Here is an 11,375-nt window from a genome sequence, read left to right as displayed (position 1 = left end):
AGCTCAACAGCTAGATGTTTATCCGTCTGAAGTCCCTTTCCCAGAAGTGCTGTACATTATTATTTAATGAGTAGGGTCAAGTTAAACATTTAAGCTTGAGTTTTATTTATACTGTGCATTGTAGCAATGTGCTAAATAGATATTTGCATAATTTGTAGTTGATTTATTCTTTGAAACTTTAATATTAATTTATGCAATTGAAATGCCTTGATTTTAGTAAAGTTAGTACAAGGTCATAGCGATAAATGCAATGGTACTTACAATTGGCATCATTTGTTTCGGTTTTCGGCCTTGGTTTCCTCTTTTTCGGTTTTTGGTTTCGGGCAAGAATTTTCAATTCGGTGCATCCCTAGAAATAATTATGTCAAAGACCGATTGTAAACACCTGTCTGTAATTACAGTGATTGGCGGGAAGAGGATAAAAGCCAGCACGAGGGGAGGATGGAGAGAGAGAGTTTGGCTGAGTACGAGACGGCGTCTGAGAGAGAAGGACTGAATCGAGAGGATTACACATGTGTCAGGAGGAAACACTTATATATTATTTACCTTTACTTTGTTTTGTATTTTGCCAAATAAAGAACCTTACCAGCCACGCAGACCCTGTCTCCTTCCTTCCGTGACAAAGAACCCCGTTTAATTGGTGCCGAAACCCAGGAAGGTAGGAGAATGCCAGACAGCGTCGTAAGGGTGAGCGGTTTGCTGATGTCAACGTTGTGGATCAAGTGGCCCATGGTGGCGGTGGGGTGATGGTGTGGGCAGGCGTATGTTATTGACAATGAACACAGGTGCATTTTATTGATTGCATTTTGAATGCACAGAGATACCGTGACGAGATCCTGATGCCCATTGTTGTGCCATTCATCCACAACCATCATCTCATGTTGCAGCATGGTAATGCACGGGCCTATGTTGCAGGGATCTGTACACAATTTCTGAAAGCTGAAAACATCCCAGTTCTTGCATGGTCAGCATACTCACCAGACATGACACCCATTGTGCGTGTTTGGGATGCTCTGGATCGGCGTATACGACAGGGTGTTCCAGTGTCTGCCAATATCAAGCAACTTCACACAGCCATTGAAGAGGAGTAGACCAACATTGCACAGGCCACAATCGAAACCTGATCAGCTCTATGTGCAGGAGATGTGTTGCTCGGCGTGAGGCAAAAGGTGGTCACACCAGATACTGACTGGTTTTTTGGACCCCCCAATACTGTAAAACTGCACATTTTAGAGTGGCCTTTTATAGTGGCCAGCCTAAGGCACACCTGTGCAATAATCTTGATATGAGATTTACAGATCAGAGATTTATGGTCTATATACAGATTTACAGAAGACACATTTTATAATGAGTAAAGAGGAAGTATATATAAAAACAAGGAAATAACAGGATGTAGGGTATAATTTCAAATACAATACATTTGCTAAATTAACAAAATCAATTGTCTGATGCGAAAAGGCAGACATATGTTCTAACATCAGAGTTTGGCTTTTGTCTCTCTCGTTTTAACTTTTCTGTTTGTCTGCAGGACCATCTAGTGGCTTAATATTAAACAACACCGTAAGAGCTCTTTTGCAGTGGGTAAATAGACATGACGTCAACATGTGAAATAACTCGTCTCTGTGGCGCAATCGGTTAGCGCGTTCGGCTGTTAACCGAAAGGTTGGTGGTTCAAGCCCACCCAGGGACGCAACATTTAGCTTTTTTTTATCGGCAAAATCTGTGTTTTTATGTTAATATTATAATTTCATTATAAATACTATTTTATTATTAAATTTAATCCAGATATTTAAATAGCGAAGTGTAGACATAGTGCATTTTTTTATTAACTTTAAATTAACTTTAATTTAAGCATGGTCTCATAACATCTAGTACTTATCCAGTCATGCCATTTTCCAAAATATTTGTGTCACTGTCAACAATAGGGGGGTTCTTGAACTCATATAGGTTGAACTACGCTGTTATAAGGTTTGACCTCTCATTCAGTAAAAAGACACGTGATTGTCCATAATATAAAATGCTTTACGACATAGCTACAGAACAATCCAGAGACAAGTAGTTAAATGTATGTTGATTGTGAGGTCGTACTTATATGATTTTTCGTAAAAGCGGACGTCGTCCCTGGGTGGGCTTGAACCACCAACCTTTCGGTTAACAGCCGAACGCGCTAACCGATTGCGCCACAGAGACAAGATGTCTCAAATTATGACGTCATATCTGTGATATACTTCTGAATCCATAGTTTTATATAGGGGAAGCTAAGTGGACACAGTGCTAATTCCAAATTTATTAAAAGTAGATTCAACAGTTACAGCTAAATCTGGAGTAGTTTATGTATATCGAGCAAGTAGAAAACAGGACGTAACTTTCTACGACGCCACCAGATGGCAGTGCAGACTATTAAATACTAGTAGTAAGACAAGAAAATAGAAAGTATTTCAGCAAAATGTTGTCACAGATTTGATGGATCTTTAAAGGGAAAACCTACTCCAAACAAAGATGAAAGTCATGAGTTAATCCCCACCAAGTTGTTCCAAACCTGTAAAAAAATAATTTGTTCGGTTGAACGCAAAGAAAAATGTTGCCAACTGACATTTCGGGGACGTACTGGACTACAATAGTAGGTGAAATTAAACAGGTAGTCAAAAATGCCCCAGAACTATTTGCTCTCCTAAATTATTCAAAATATCTCATTTTGTGTTCAACGGATTGAAAAAAAAAACAATATTTCTTGCCTACTATGGTAGTCACTGATGTCCCAGAACTGTCATTTGTTATCATTATAACAAGGGCAAACATACCTAGCATCCTGCTAATCGGTCTTTGTCAGGTGACGTCACACTCGCGAGAATCATAGTGCATTATGGTTATCGCCGCCATTTGTTAGGTATCAAGGCTCAGATGTAACATACCGGTGTTGAAACTCTGTCTACCGTGACAGCTGCATGGACTTAATATTGTTCATAAAAGACAGAAAGATCTCAAATGTGGCGTTAAACACAGTGCATCCATAAAGTGCGCATGATTTACTGACGAAGATGTACTTCCATCTGTTATCTCCCATCAGATTATTTGCTGCAAAGTGCATTTTAAAACATAAACATTTGACACTTTAAGCAAGACAATATCTTTAGGGCACCATGACTTTCAAGCACATGTTTCAGTCACGTCGAGTTCTTGACGCTCACCTGTACTTTTCACGACCTGCGCAGCTTGAATCTGAGGTTACCATAGAAACGTAGTATTCCGTTAATAGTGTCGTGACACTTGCGCAGACCACTGAAGGTGCATTAGACCTGGACACCTGAAGTATATCACTGATATATTGTATATTATTATGATGTTTCATAACGATCATATTTTTGGGAGAAGTAAGACACATGGCCATATGATTTTTGCAAAGAGACACGTGTGGCTCGCGAGCAGGGCTCACAAGTTTTATCAAAAGTTTAGAGTAGGGCTGTCAATTACAAAAAATCGATTCATTGCAATTATTTCAGATTATCGCACTGATTTTAAACTCTTTAGTCTGCAGAATTTTACATCCACCGTCTCTCATCATTTGAGTTGAATCAGATTTGCATTTTTGGTGTTTATGAGTTTTAAAAGTGAATTCAGAAGTGATTCTAGATTTGCTGCATCTACACAGCAAGACAACATCATCCTCATATCTCAGTTCTTTTTCTGTACTGTAAAGAAATGTTAGTAGTGTACAGAATTTTCATATTTCTCAATGTATCTATATTTTATTATTTGACTAAATAAATTGTAAATAATCGATTATTGCTCTTGATATTGTAATTATGATTGTAAATGTCACATAATTTACAGTTACTGATTTATTTTAATCTTACGTTATAATGAATGAAGCTGACTGCATGTTACGAGTCTGACTGAACGCATCTGCACGCTAATGTTTTTCTCATCATCGGTCACCGCTGACTCATCTAAACTTCTGATTGATTGGTCAACATGAGCTATGAATAAAACACGCAAAGCTCTGGCAGCTTCTCTGCTGAAACGTTAAATACAATACGGCGCACAAGTCTCCACTTTGCTGCAGTCAAAAACGCTTTCACAACTTAAACAAATGTATCCCAGTTCTGACACAAAGTCAATCATAGGAAAGATTTCGATAAGTTTTTTTGTAATATATATAGTCAGCTAGTGCAAAATAGTGACGTCGGCAGGAGTTTAGAATCAGGCCTACCGCTGATTCGAACTTTTGAATAGATAAAAGCTTAGCGCCCAACGTGGGGCTCGAACCCACGACCCTGAGATTAAGAGTCTCATGCTCTACCGACTGAGCTAGCCGGGCTTGCTAATTTTATGTCAATGTTGATTTTATATATTTTAAGATCATGGTGACAAATGAAGTTTATTTATCATGAACTTTGTGACGCAGTCTCATAAACTGTTTAACAAACTAGCACGAGAATGCGTAAACGTGGTTTTTGTGAGAAAACATGAATGATCACATAAGAAGAATACATCATGCAATAATTTAGAATATCCACAATAATCATACAAATAATAATATCATAACTGTGGATGTGCATGGGTGAAACGGTCAATTTTGTACATAAAACTTTAACGCCACTGTATGACGTCTCGGGGTAGGCAAACAACGTCGCATAACGTTACTGCGTAAGACAACTGCCTGTTTGATTTATTACTGTACGTTACCATTTGTAAACAGTCGGCCAGATAAGGAATGATTCTTATTTCGTATATCCATGTTTAAAATTATCAAACCATCTCACGTACAGCAAAACGCTGAATCTGTGTCTTATCTCTTTAGTAACCACTGTGAATGGATTAAGAACACTGAGTTTGAAAGATCTCAGTCTAAATCGGAATGTTTTCTTAACATGAAGTTTACATTGTTTATTAAAAATGAAAATTAATTACAATGGTCTGTATCATAAATTTGAAGAACCACTATCTGTAAACTTTTTATTAACCAAATGTCAGTGTTTTGTGCTAAACGGTGTTGCAGTCAGAATGTTTAATAATGTGCAAAATGGGCTTTGTAATAAATATACCGTTCACTAATAAATAACTACACGATTAAGGGACAAATAAACAGGAGGTTCTTTAATGGTGGAAGCAGGTAGCCTATAAACGGCAGGCAACCGCCAGGTTTGCAGAAATCGTTTGACCCAATTCTTAGCCAGCCAATGATATTGACCTGTTTAAATTAGAAACTGGTGTATTCTATGTGTACTTTACGTGTATTAAAAACGTTAAGTACGTATTGAATACACCTCAAATACACGTAAATGTTTCACAAGTAAACAACACGTAACGTAAACGTTAAGTATGTGTGAAATACACGTCGTTGACGTGTAATTAACGTGTTAAAATGCACGTGTATTTGACCCACTTGGCCTTCCATAAAGCTCGTATAATTACGCCTTATAAAAAAGTGTCAAATCCAACGCTGGAGTTGTTGATTAACATTGATCAAGTTTAATAAATGCTGTAGAAGTACTGTTAGTTCGTTAATGGTAACTAATGTTAACTATTTCTATAATGTAATATGCATACATTAAACACCTGCAAGCAATGCACCTAACTCATGATGTTTCTAGAGTGCTCTGTATTCTGTGATAAATGTTCTCCACCCAGTAATCCGAGCTCGCAGGGTTTTTATCAGAGGGAATCCCGGGGAACTTTGGTGAAATATTTGCATTAAAAAGAAAGTGAAAGTAACAGTGTGTACATTATATATTGGTGGACACGAGTCTTGGTTTCATTCCGTGCCTACAGAAAGCATTATGGGGGCCTTCTACAGCATTTTCTATGAGGTAAGTGACCGCTAAATATCATTGAGCTTTTCTCTTTATCAGCATTATTTTTACACCAGAGCAGACTGCAGCACACGTGTGTAGAATTAGACTAAATGTCCTCGTCATTTTTTTTAACCAGTTTCTTGCTTTTCACTTCACCTTTAAAGAAGATTGTGCTAAATAACTTGCATGCATACTGATTATTATAGAGTTTGAATGCACTGTAAATAGTGTAAAATAATGCCATTTAGGTTATAATAAACATAAGGAAATTGAAAATGTATTATTTGTCTGGGAGTGAGCCCTTTAAAATGCTTTAAATCTTTTCACTTGTTGAAAATATAACTTTAAATGTCTTTGTGAAGACAGAGCAGGAGATCTCTCCGCCTGAAAGCAGCAGTTTTATCACTCCCCCCGGTCTGACAAGTCAGAGAGAGCCACCAGAGAGTTCAAACCAACGTACGAAACCTTTTTCTTATCCATCTTATCCATGCACTTCTGACTGTTGATGTAATTTGGGGTGTCTGTATATATGTGCAGTCTGAATAGTATGTTTTGTTATTTATTTATTCTTTTATTTATCTTCATTGTAATTGTATGAAAGAAAGGTGGGTTTAATTGGAAAACCTTACACCTTATGTTGTTTTAATATTTCAGATCAACATGAAGCGGTGGCGGTGCAGTCGGTCCCCTCATCAACTCAACCCGACGAAATTTCTCAAGTGGAAAAGATCAACTTCAATGTTAAATGTTCTGGAAAGACTATTCCCATAGATATGTTCCCATTTGAAAGGATCTCTGTTTTTCTGAAGGAGGCATGTGATCGGGCAGCGAAGAAACCTGAGAAAATGAATCTTATTTATGAAGGTAAACTTTGATAATAAATGGATCCTATTGAATTCTGTCCCAATTGGACTACAAAAAACTAATAGCTTACCTTATTTATTTCAGGAGAAGTTCTGGATGTGAATAATACAGTGAGTCAGTATAACCTGCGAGGAGGATCTACAGTGAATCTAATTCATGCCTGCTAGCAGATGTACAGCACCAATTCGGGACGAGAGCCTCCATATTCCATGTTTACTAAAAGTATAATGTAGGAATATAGACGATTTCAAAGTGACAACATGAACAAACGTTACTGCGTACGTGCAAATTTGTGTACTGCCCTCAACTACACATTCACAAACAATAGAAAGCCTGACAACAAGCAAAAGAAGCCGAGAAGAATTCTGTCAGCGTGTAAGTTAAACACTGTCATTCTAATCCCATGTCCTAACTGTCACTGCACAGCGCCGTCACATAATTCACTCTTCATAGAATTTGCCCATGACGTTCACAGTAAACACACACAGTTGTGTTGTCTGTTGTTGGCATGTCCACTGAACTGAAAAGTTGTTTGAAAAATAAAGACGTTGACACTTTGACAGAAAATTCTTGACCGAGCAGGCATGCCACTGTCTTGTGACCACACCTGTGTACGTCTAGGAGACTGATAACCTCTTGACCATTGCCTTGAATGTTCTGAGATTTGGCATGACATTATCTTATGTGATTTAATATGTTATTATGTTACTTATTTTAGTCAATTGTTTTGTGTTATTTAATCTTTTCCTGTATTAACCCACAATTAAAATTCCTTATATGACCATGCATAGATTTCCGGGTCTACACTGGTAATGAAAGTTTTTTTCTGGACTGCACGTTGACACCATTGAAATGACTGTTTACCAAGATTTAAGAAAAGGGCCTCACAATATTCAGGCAGGTCTTCACTTCACAGCAAGTTGGTCCCAAGCGTGAACAAATTTAAAGAAAATAAATTCTACCGGGTTTCATAAAAACTACCATTACGTACATAGGTCCTTTGAGTAGTGTTTCATTAATCCTACTCCAATAAGATTGTATGTTATTCCAGCCAGTCATTTCTATTATAAAAGGATTGCAATGACCAACTTTGTACAGACTTTAACACATCTGTTGTGATACTTCTACTGTTACTGCACAGCAATGTTCGGATAAAGACAAAATAGTTGATTTCTTGTGGAAGAGAAAGAACGGTACGGCTCCAATCCATCACTGACGAATAATACTAAAAATAATAATATGAAAACCAACCATCCAACCATTACATACTCCGATACTTAAAACAGAGGGGTAAGCACACAAGGCCTGCAAACAACATATAAAAGGTAAAAGGGTGTCTTTACACATTCAAAGCAATGTTTTTAAACTGCCATAACAGGTTTGATTGGTGTTAAGTGGTGGATTGAATTTAGCACCTGTTCATTTAACCATGACTTCAATGTAAGCTTTATTGGGATGGGTGAAATCCACAATATCTGATCTAGATCGATTGCAAGCCTTTCGTGGCCAAAGTGAGATTTACTTGAATTTACAATGATTCTAAATGTCTATGAACGTACAATGGTATTTTTTTCTTAAGTACAGTCAAAACCTACAAACAGGGACTTTAAGGGACAGTACACCCGGAGTGAAAATTGTGTCATCATTTATTCACCATGAGGTTGTTCCAAATCATACATATATTTGTTCTGATGAACACAAAGATATTGTGTTTTTGATGGAATGACGCAGGGCCGGTTACGCAAGTAATAATGAGGTGATAGCGGCTCTGCATCTCTCGCTGAGGAGATCGGAAGCATAAAAGGACAAACGGCAGAATGTACAACGAGTGAGGACCAGGCCTGGACATGTGTTTAGTTTGTATTTATGTTCAGTGTCTCAAGTGCACGTCATAAATTGTTCCTGCGACCGGGAGGAGGCTGCCGGCCTTTTAGAACCGTGTTAGTGTTTGATGATCTTGATTAAAGTTTGTTGAATGTTCGCCAGTTCCCGCCTCCTTCCTTCCCTACTCTTTGAATGCTGTTACATTTTGTATTTTAAATGAAAATGAAAGTAACACAGCCAGTCGGCATAGATAAAGGCTCAACACAAGGCTTGTCAACACATTTGAAGCCAACATGGGTGTCATCTACAGCTATTTCTTTGGTGAGGTAAGAAAATCTTGACTCTTATCATGTGTCATTTGTCACAGTACCCTAAACTGATTAAAATGCTTTGAAAACTTTCACTTAATAATAATACTTTGTTTCTTTTATTTTTTATAATGCTTTTATGGTGTCTCTTTGATCTCTAGAGTGAGCCGGTGGAGCCGGAAAGCTGCAGCTTACCCGCTGACTTCACTTTGACTATTGAGCGAGAGCCATCAGAGAGTTCAAACATATGTATGGCAAACTTTCATTTTATCCAGACCATCCACTTCTGATTAATGATGTTATCAGTGGTATTTTTTTAAATTAGTGGTGCTTACAGAATGCAAAACATCACTATTGTTATTTGTCCATGGACATTTAATGGTGAAGGGACTGCCATTGTGGCATATCTTTGCAGCACAGTACCATAGAGACATGGGGGTGGACTCATTTTACTTTTATTTCACAAATCATAATAATAAATCATCATAAAGCTATCAAGTCCCTTTAACTTCAAGTGTGTATCAAGTTAAAAACAACGTCACTAGGTTCTGTCTTTCGGAAACATGGCTTTTCCTATCACTGCTATGCGGATGATACACAGCTCTATCATTTCAGCCTATATCTGATGGTTTCTTAACGCAACCCGGTCCTGTTGATTCATCCTCTACAATATTAGGAGAATTAGACCTTTCCTGTCTGAGCATGCTACGGAAGTTCTTGTCCAGGCTCTCGTCCTGTCCAGACTCGACTATTGCAACGCTCTACTGACTGGTCTTTCAGCTTGTACAACCAGACCTCTTCAGATAGTCCAGAATGCAGCGGCAAGAGTGGTCTTCAATGAACCGAAGAGAGCGCACATCACTCCTCTCTACGTCAGGTTGCACTTGCTCCCTAAAGTCGCTCATATCCAACTCAAATCTCTGCTCTTGGCCTACAAAACCACTACTGGTTCTGCATCCCATATCTTCACTATAATTCAGATTTAGGTACCCGCCGATCCCTGCAGGCTGCAATCGAACAATGTTTTGTGATGCCGTCCCACAAAGGGAAAAAAATCAATCTCACGCACTTTCTCCGGATGTGTTGCACGACTCTTGAATGATCTGCCTTTTGCCGCAAAATAAGTGGATTCTGTAGCTGTCTTTAATCTGCTAAAAACACATCTCCGTCAACATCTGAGCCATTAGTCATCAGTCTTCTAACGCCTCAAAAAAATTCTTAGCTTCATATACTTTGATAGGCTGACTGAAACCAGTTTTTACTGCACTTATGCATTATTGTTCTTTTGTTGCACAAATCATTTCTATGGTTTTCCCCTACTTTGTTCGTCGCTTTGGATAAAAGCGTCTGATAAATGACTAAATGCAAATGTAAGCCTCACACACCAGCCACACAACAACTTTGCAGCCCGGTGTCATAGAAACATGGGAGTAGGTTAGTTTCTCTTGTGGCTTGGAGTATCATTAACAGTCAGCAGCCAGACCACTCCTTAGCAAACAAACAGAGTGCCTTAGGAACCATTTCGAAAAACCTATATCTCAGCAACAGAACATAGAGACATGGCTGTGGTTCGTTTCACTTGCGGCTTGGAGCAATATCAATTGTCAACTGGCAGACCACTCCCTAGCAACCAAATAGAGTACCCAAGCAACCATGTATGAAATATCTGCATAAGAACATCGTAGAGACATGGGGTGTGCTATCCTGAGGATTTTAACTACTGCCAGTCTAGAGTTTTGCCACGACAAGCACCACTAACATTTTCTTTTAGAAAACCTACCTATGTAGTTAATTCAGTCATTTCAGGGAGAAAAATACATTTGTTCTCATTTAGTACAGAGTAGTTTTTAATATTTGTCATTGTATAAAATAATTATATGTGCAAATGCAGAAACCTAAAACGATATCTACATGGCAAGCTTGTTTTTCCATTATTTCAGCTACTGTGCAGGCACCGAAGCAGCCTCTCCCCTTTACTCCTCAACCTGAAGAAATTTCTAAAGTTGACCGCATCAACATTATTGTAAAATGTGCTGGAAAGAACCTGACGGTGGACGTGTTTCCATTTGAGAGGATCTCTGTTTTACTGAATGAGGCATGTGAACAGATGGGCAAGAAACCAGAGAAAATGGCTCTTGTTTTTGATGGTAAACACCGTTAATAAATTGATTGTTTTGTCTGCACTTCAAAAACATAATAGTCAAACTTTTTGATTTCAGGAAATATTCTGGATGTGAATAAGACATTTAGCCAGTACCCAAACCTACGAGGAGGAACTTCAGTGAATCTAATTCATGCCTGCTAGCAACAAGCAAAGACCCCTCCTTATTTCTGTTTACACTACTCAAGATATTAACTATTATACATAATACTCTGTATGAATGTGCATGTATAACTAGATTAAGAAAACACTAAGCATAATTCTTAGTAGAATATCAGTGCCCGGTTGCATGAAACTCTTAATTTAAGAAAAATCTAAAAGAATATCTTTAGCGGCTTTAGTGTCATCTTTTTTTAATGTATTGTTAATATTGCTGGCAACTCAAATGTTTTATATAAATATTATATTAGAAATTATAATAAA

The 11,375-nt window shown here is 37.9% G+C and overlaps 3 non-coding genes across 3 annotated transcripts; 1 reads left to right on the top strand and 2 right to left on the bottom strand.

Moving 5' to 3' along the window:
- Positions 1–1,616: 1,616 nt before the first annotated feature.
- Positions 1,617–1,690, top strand: trnan-guu (transfer RNA asparagine (anticodon GUU)). Its single transcript has one exon. It is a non-coding gene; the product is annotated as a tRNA-Asn (tRNA).
- Positions 1,691–2,116: 426 nt separating this feature from the next.
- Positions 2,117–2,190, bottom strand: trnan-guu (transfer RNA asparagine (anticodon GUU)). Its single transcript has one exon. It is a non-coding gene; the product is annotated as a tRNA-Asn (tRNA).
- Positions 2,191–4,245: 2,055 nt separating this feature from the next.
- Positions 4,246–4,318, bottom strand: trnak-cuu (transfer RNA lysine (anticodon CUU)). Its single transcript has one exon. It is a non-coding gene; the product is annotated as a tRNA-Lys (tRNA).
- Positions 4,319–11,375: the final 7,057 nt, after the last annotated feature.

Source organism: Triplophysa dalaica, chromosome 1 (genome assembly GCF_015846415.1).
Source record: "Triplophysa dalaica isolate WHDGS20190420 chromosome 1, ASM1584641v1, whole genome shotgun sequence".
Taxonomy (NCBI): Eukaryota; Metazoa; Chordata; class Actinopteri; order Cypriniformes; family Nemacheilidae; genus Triplophysa; species Triplophysa dalaica.
This window is presented reverse-complemented; position numbering and strand designations above follow the sequence as displayed.